Genomic DNA, 8,534 nt, shown 5'->3' with positions numbered 1-8,534 from the left:
ATGTGATCCAATATTTGAAAAGTTGACGATTTCACATCGAATTTTATATTCTCAGCATCTCAGTTACAAACAGAAAATCAGGCCTTAAAATCCTTGCATTTCCCCAAGGCAACAACAGTCTGGAGCTAGAATTTGAATGTCCCCTGTGGATGAGCTGACATGTGCCTGTTAACCACAGTCCCCATCCATCCCTATTGCCCCCAACACAGAGGTTGGCTACTAGTATCCTTTATCTATATGGCTAAATAGGTTAGTTGGTTTGGATTGGGTTGCTAGTTTTTCCTTTTTTTTTTTTTGTGCTTACTTTTGATTTTTTGGGGGGCTAGGAAATGGTGTGTATTTTGGTACCATATCTTCCAAAGCGAGAAAATAAAACCCAGTAAGCCAAGAAGGTCAAACAGTCTAGATTAATGATGAAAGGAGGAGCCCTGTTGGTGAAGTAGATTATGAGTTGGACTTCTAACTGCAAGATCAGAAGTTCGAAACTCCCCCCACCCCACCCCCACTCCCCAAGAGAAATATGAGATTTTCTACTCCTGTAACGATTTACAGCCTTGGAAACCCACAGGGGCAGTTCTATACTCTGTCCAAAGGGTTGCTATATGTCATAATTGATTCCAGAGTAGTGAGGTTTTCTTGATTGATATAAATAATTTTTGGTGAGTATTGAAAAAACCAGTCAATATTATTTTTAATACACATCAAAGAAGGTCCACATTAATTGTTCACACAACCCTGCCACCTTCTTTCTTTATTCCCTTGCCTCTCACTCTCCTTTCTTCCTCCCTATGGTCTTTTATCTCATTCTTTTTCTTTCAAGGGTTAGCCTAGGAGTGGGGAAGTCTGAGTAATTCTTAACCAAAAGACTAAATTGGGGTTGCCGCCGCGGAGCGGAGTGGAGCTGGTTGCAGTCACGGAGCTCGGGTACCGAGCGGGCTGGGTCTATGGTCGCTCCGCGGGTCGCTCCGCCGGCTGGTGCTTCTTCATCAGGACAAGCTGTGTTCCATGGCAGGGAACTTTTGGCAGAGCTCCCACTATTTGCAATGGATTTTGGATAAACAAGACCTTCTGAAGGAGCGCCAAAAGGACTTAAAATTTCTCTCAGAAGAAGAGTATTGGAAACTACAAATATTTTTTACAAATGTTATTCAGGCATTAGTTGAACATCTTAAATTAAGACAGCAAGTTATTGCCACTGCTACAGTCTATTTCAAGAGATTCTATGCCAGGTATTCTCTGAAAAGTATAGATCCCGTATTAATGGCTCCTACTTGTGTGTTTTTGGCATCCAAAGTAGAGGAATTTGGAGTAGTCTCAAATACAAGGTTGATTGCTGCTGCTACTTCTGTATTAAAAACTAGATTTTCATATGCCTTTCCAAAGGAGTTTCCTTATAGGATGAATCATGTATTAGAATGTGAATTTTATCTTTTAGAACTAATGGATTGTTGCTTGATAGTGTATCATCCTTATAGACCTTTGCTCCAGTATGTGCAGGACATGGGCCAAGAAGACATGTTGCTTCCCCTGGCATGGAGGATAGTGAATGATACCTATCGAACGGAGCTTTGCCTACTGTACCCTCCTTTCATGATAGCTTTAGCTTGCCTACATGTGGCCTGTGTTGTACAGCAGAAAGATGCCAGACAATGGTTTGCTGAGCTTTCTGTGGACATGGAAAAGATTTTGGAAATAATCAGGGTCATTTTAAAACTCTATGAACAGTGGAAGAATTTTGATGAGAGAAAAGAGATGGCAACTATTCTTAGTAAGATGCCCAAACCAAAACCACCTCCAAACAGTGAAGGAGAGCAGGGTCCAAATGGAAGTCAGAACTCTAGCTACAGCCAGTCTTAGAACATTCCGAAGATTTTCATAGTGGACCACTTGGAAATAAACCATTGGACAGATTTCAGTAATGTCTTCAATGGAACACAAATGAAAATGAATAGTTGGTTTCTGTCAAGCACTTTGGGAAGTGATTTATTTTTGCAAAATAATTTTCCTTACCTGGTTTGATTTTACTGCATCATTGATTAAAACCTCTTAATTATAAAAATTTTGAAAGTTTCTAAGGAACCTGCAGATAGACAGACATAGACATATCAAGATTTATAGCTCTTTGATTAGTATAATTTTTAAGTTGAATAATATAATTTTAAAATTTGGATTTGTAGCTTTTTATTAAGTCAGGAAACATGAACACAATTTGTTTTAAATCCTCTTTGGTCACTGAAGGACCAGAACAAGGACAATAAAAGTCAAACATCTGAGGGCTTTTTTCCCTCTTTAACTTAATTTTAAAGCTGTATTTAAGGAATCAAATCTTACAAAATCCTGGAAGATTTTGGTAATGATGTTGATGATTTCAGGGAAAATAATCAAGTACCTATTGATTTAAAAGTATATTTTATTCAATAGTTTTGGTGTCTTGCCAGGGAAGACTCTAGCCCAGTTCTAGCAGAAAAGTGCAATATGTACAGCAAGCATATTTTGATGTTTTAAAAGTTATATTAATTCTGTAAACATTTTAAAAGGCTGGGCAAACTTTAAAAGAAAAAAAAAGATCCTACATGAAGTTATTTGCAATTGAGTCACAGTTAATCAAGCATTTAAAATTTTTTAATTGGCTAAAACACCGATTATATGGTTAAAATTTGGTAAACTTTCAATGTTAATTTTTACTGTACTGTGAAAAAAATTTTATAATACATACATCCCTTACTTAATTTTTCTGTTTTAGTGTGACTTCACAAATTTACTATAGATATCCTGAGCCAAGAACACAATCAGGTTTCGGGCCAGTTTGATACTGGCTGTTCTTAATTCTGATATGAGTGGAGGAGTTCAGGCTCAATGTCATCTCAGTGGGACTGTGCTGTCTGTGGAACTCAATGAATTAATAATTTTCTTCAGACTTGAAGGAGAGTGGTAAATAAGTTAAGGAGTTAAAGGATGTCAGTGTACAATTTAAGGGTTCATTGTGGAAAATGGATTATTAAATGTTGAATTCCTGGTATAAAACTGCAAGAATAAAAGAAAGTTCTCCAAAAAAAAAAAAAGACTAAATAGGTTTTATTGTTGGTGTTATTACTTGGGTTAAATTTTTTTCTTTTCTCTTCTTCTATTGGTTTGTGTCATGTAACCCAGAAAATGAGGAAACATTTGGAACATCAAAACACTATCCTTTCTCAGTAGACTACAAGCATTAAAGGCAACAGAGATAAATACTCCAATAATAACAATAACATACAAGGATAGCTAGAGAGATAAATAGATAGATAGAAAAACCACAAAATCTGAGCAGTTGTGGGAAGGAGAATGGGACTAGCCCCATGAATAAATATAGGTTTGCCAGAGAATAGTTCTATATACATATTAGCATATACTACAAATATGTTCATGAATATAATAGTGCATCCAGGAGGCATAGTTATGAAAATGTCTTAGGTATAACAAAACCCCTTGAGGGAGCGTGTCCTAAATATGGGGGATCAGGAACATAGCTCTGAGAGACCTCAAGATCAATTGGAACAAACTAGCTCACAAAGACAATGTTCTGTATCCATCAGGGAAGTGACTGGGGTCTTCAAAAGCTAGTGAGTAGCAAACTAAAAGTCGGTTCTTGGTCTTACCCTATGTGTTGGACAGGGTTCTCTAGAGAGAGAAAACCATATTGCTAGTAATTATATATAAATATATTAAAAAGCTAGATATACAATAGAAGAAATGAACCACTAAATTATATACAGATAGATAACACAAGAAACTAACAGTGAAATTATAAAACAGTGAGACACTAGCAGTCCTTTAAGGCTTGAGAGCCGCCAGTTGCCAGTCCCTTTCTGTAGAGAGAGCTGGGCTATATATACCCAGGCAGCAAACAGCAAGGCAAGTCACCAACTGTCACCAACTGTCGGTCCCCAGCTCCAGAGATGAACATACCAATCCTGTGGGATTAAATGGACCTCAACTTACAGCGACACAGTCCACAAGCTAGGCATCCCACAGGTAGTGTACCCCTTTAAATTGAGGCACAGAACAAGCAAGGCGAGGCTCACGAAACCATCTATCCCTCTGCCCTTCGATTAATCCTACTTGTGTTTATCGGCTAGGCTGGCACTATAAACTATTGGACCCTGTCTGGAGCAAATAACAGTGAATAAAATCAAGATGCCTGGCAACAATTAGTCCAAATCAGTAATGGACTATGCGTACCTCAGCCTCTATGATGCTAAGGTCAGAAGAACTAAAAGGTGCCTGCCTATCACAAACAGCTGCTCTGAAAGGGATCATGGTACATGATCCTAGATAGAGTGGGGAGTAATGTGTCAGAAAACTGAAAGTCATACTACTACTACCAATAGTAATAATAATGATAAAAGATGAGGTTTATTGGTTAGATAGACTAGTGAGATCCCCACTACTATGGTCCTTCATCACCCTTCAGGTCTGGAACTGAATTCCACCCCCTGAAAAATAGACAGGTTTATAAAGTGAACCTTATGAAAATCAAAGGTTGCAGCCCTCAGTATGGATTACAACTCAATGTCAAGAAGACACACATCCTCACAACTTGATCAATAGGTACCATGATAAATGGAGAAGTTTGTTGTTTTTTTATTTGTTGTTATTTGTTGAAGTTGTCACGGATTTTTGTCTTGATGAGGTATATAATCAATGCTCTTGGAAGCTGCAATCATGAGATCAAATGATGCATTGCGTATGGATACATTTGGTGCACAATACGTCTGTAGAGTGCTAAAAAGCAAGGATGTTACTTTGAGGACTAAGGTGCACCTTACCCAAGCCATAGTAATTTAAATTGCCTCATAAGTATGTGAAAGTCAGACATTGAATAAGGAAGGCTGAAGAAGAATTGATATGTTTGAATTGTGGTGCTGGTGAAGAATATTGAAAGTAACATGGACTGCCAAGGGAACAAACAGATCTGTCTTAGAAGAAGTATGGCCAGAAGGCTCCTTAAAGGCAAGGATGGTGAGACTTCCTCTCACATACTTTGGTCATGTTATTAAGAGAGACTAGTCCCTGGAGAAGGACATCATGCCAGGTGAAGTAGAGGGACAGGGAAAGAGAGGAAGCCCCTTAAGGAGATGGATTGACAGTGACTGAAACAAGGGGCTCAAGCTTGGGAACAATTAGGAGAATAATTCAGGGCTAGGTAGTGATTCTTTCTGTTTGGCATAGGGTCAATGTGGGTTGCAACTGGCTCAATGGCACCTGATAAGAACAACTACACCAAAATGAATCATAGCACTGAGGAGCACACATTCCTCAGAACCATCAACCATTCAAAAGCTAATAGGCAGTATTTGCCCAAGGCCAAATTCAAAAGGCAGGCAAGGTTAGGGGAGAAGGGTGAATGAAAACAGGAAGCAGAGTTTCAATGGCATGAGTGATATTACATTGCAGGAGATTGTCATCAATGTCACATAAAAAAACGAGTATAAATTGTTATGTGCAAAGCTGATTTTCTCTGTAAATCTTAACCCACCTTACAATTAAAAGTTTCTTTTTTTTAAAAAAAAAGACACCATAGTTCATATAATAGACACAGCCAAAGATCTCCTGGACAATTCTAAAATGATCTCCCAAATGATTTGGGTAGTTAGCCCTCCCCAGGGAGTTCTACCCATTGAAACGCTGGGTGGTTATGGCTGCAATTATATTTCAGGCCAGAAGAGGCAGCAGAGGCCTGGTTGTTCAAATGCTGCAAAACTACCAGACAATGGGCAAACAGTTTCTTTCCACGGACGACTAGCGGCTCTGTCATATCCATGTCTGGTGTTCAACACTTGGCGACAGAATCCAGCCCGCTGGGTTTGGGTGGGGTCTGTTTCTCACCCATGCTTGGCTTGGGATTGTTCTATGGCATCCACTAAGTGGAGTCCTTTCCTTTCTGATGTCCCAAGAAAGCTGTTTTCTCCTTTTTCCTCTCTGGCCCTCTTCCCAAGAACCCTGGGGTTCACTCTGCTTTCCTCTGGTTGATGTTTCTCAGGCAGTTACTTGACCTTGGTTCATCTACTGCAGGTGACCATTTGCAAGGAACTGTACCGTCCTTGGATGGTGTTGTTCATGAGCTAGGCTGCGAACTATGGGTTAAAGGTTTGAGTTCACCCAGAGGTGCCTTCCAAGAAGGGCCTGGTGATATGCTTCTGGAAAAAAACTCACCTCAGCCATGGAAAATTCTAGGGACCGGACTTCTCTAACACACTTGGGCTCTATGTGAGTCCGAGTTGACTCAATGGCAATTGGTTGCTGGTATTCCTGTAAGTAGAAGACAACAATCTTTAAGCAGTCCCTCTTGGATTCATGGGAGGAGGATGGCTTCCGCTGAGAGAACTTCTCAGGGCTCCAAGGGCTCAATGATCTTACAAAAAATGAGAGAAACGATGAGCCTGATGACAGATGATATTGCTATGCAGGCCCCGTTTCAGGATGCTCAAGGTTCCAGGTCTTTCCCTGACTCACAGTGGAGCCGTGTTAGGTTCCAAATAGAAGGTCACCCTTGCTCCCAGGACCTGGAGCCTTGTAGCTGAGCAGAGCAGTCATGATGAGAAAGAGGACCCAAGGGGGAAGTCAGAGGGCTGCTTCATTTGTCTCGTTGTCAAGCAAATAAATGTTTTGGCAGGAAATTTCTCTTCAAGAGTGTTCTGATTTCTTGAAGGAAATCTTCTGAACCATTTCCTCAGGGGAAAACCACTCAACTACCTCTGGAAGGAAGATTTTTCTCCTTCCAAGCTTACCAGGCTGTGCTAACTCACAGAGGAGGTGTGACTAGCAGGCAATGAAACTGATTTCCAGACTCCTATGAAAACCAGCAAGTGCTCGGCTGCTAAGTGAAAGGCCGGCAGTTGGAAAACCCCAGCTGCTCTGCAGGAGAAAGTGGTGGCTGACTGTGTCTGACAAGATGACAGCTTTGGAAACCCAATGGGGCAGTTCTCCTCTGTGCTCTACAGTTGCTTTCAGTTGGAGTGGACTTGATAGTGATAGAGCTGATCTTTTTTTCCCCATGAAAATCAGCTTGCACGAATACATGTGCATTCATGGATGTCTGTGTCTGCTTTGGCATGCATGTGCAAATATGTGCCTATTTGCACGTGGATGGATACGTCTGTGAATGTGGGCATCTCTATTTACTTTGCCATGTGTGTGCACATGTCTGCCTTTGTCAGTATGCATGCGGGCTCAGGCAGCATAGAGAGATCACAGAGAAACTTGGAGAGAAAGAGAAAAGTAACCTATTTTCTCATGGGTCTCCCATACCTGACGGTCTACTGGCATCCACCGCCACGAAGACCAGAGATCACTTCATGCCATGTGTCCAGCTGCCCATTGCTGGTTGAGGACAGTCACCAGGGAGGCAAGTCAGACTGGCCTCGCCATCCTACCACCCACCTGCAGGAGTGATTCCCACCATCTGTCCTGGAGCCCCTCCCACCTTACTCAGCCTCCCTAGACATTGAGTGAAAGGCGTTTCCAACGTTTTTACATAAAGATTTCTGAGATTGACTGAAGAAATGATTTCATTTGACAAAACATGAAGCTTTTAATTTAAAGATTTGAGGCAAGTGCCCTCCAGAGAAGGGGACACAGGACGGGGCCATGCTCCCTTCCGGTATGCACGGGGGTTGCTATGAGTTGGAACCAACTTGATGAGCACCTGCCAGCAACAACAACATCCAGAAATTGTCCAAACTTCTGTGGCCTCAACTCGGAAATGAGAATATTAACATTGCCTCCTAGAAAGAACTCAAGGTATGTACAATTGGTTAATAGGCGTTTGGAAAGTGAGTACATTTAGTGGACTGATGACATTGATAAGGCAATAAGAAACTGAGAAGGCTTCACTAACAGGTGCTTTCACATCTGTAACCAGTAGATTCCTTCCTTCTTCATCTCTTGCCATCTTAATCAGCTCCCACACTTTCCAGGCAGCTTGAGGGATTAAATGTTCAGTCTGATCCTATTATAAGCCTCAGCCTCAGAATCAGAGGCTTTACCTGAGTTTTGAGGAGCTATACTGGGAATGAGGGAGAGTAACCTGTCTTTTCTATTGCTCTCCTATCGCTCCTTCTTCCCTAGCCCTTCCCTGTCTCTGGGCCTGCCTTTCCTCCCTAGAGCATTGGCTTCTGGGAGAAGGGCATGGAAACAATGAGCACAATGAGCACATTCCTGACCAGGCCTCTTACTATGCTATCTTCCAACCCTCTCTTGGAAGGGCCTCCACGAAGTCCTCTTATGTCATCTCACAATAACTTGTTAGATACCATTGAGTGAGCTCCTGACTCATAGCAAAAGTACACACAAGAGATTGAAGCACCACCTGGTCCTCACACTGATACTCATACCTTTGTAGAATTCCTAGAGGGCTTCTGACTTCCTGTCCTTTTTACACACATAGATGCATCCTTGCCGAATTTCTGGATGGCTTCTGACTTTTTTCCTTTTTAAACACACACACACACACACACACACACACACACACACACACACACACACACACACAAACA

At 41.3% G+C, this 8,534-nt stretch overlaps 1 pseudogene; it reads left to right on the top strand.

Annotated features, from left to right (window-relative positions):
- Positions 1-944: 944 nt before the first annotated feature.
- Positions 945-3,043, top strand: LOC142436447 (cyclin-C pseudogene; annotated as a pseudogene).
- Positions 3,044-8,534: the final 5,491 nt, after the last annotated feature.

This window comes from Tenrec ecaudatus, unplaced genomic scaffold (assembly GCF_050624435.1).
Source record: "Tenrec ecaudatus isolate mTenEca1 unplaced genomic scaffold, mTenEca1.hap1 Scaffold_275, whole genome shotgun sequence".
In the NCBI taxonomy this organism is placed as follows: Eukaryota; Metazoa; Chordata; class Mammalia; order Afrosoricida; family Tenrecidae; genus Tenrec; species Tenrec ecaudatus.
Note: the sequence above shows the minus strand (reverse complement) of the source record. Positions and strands in the feature narration are given on the sequence as shown.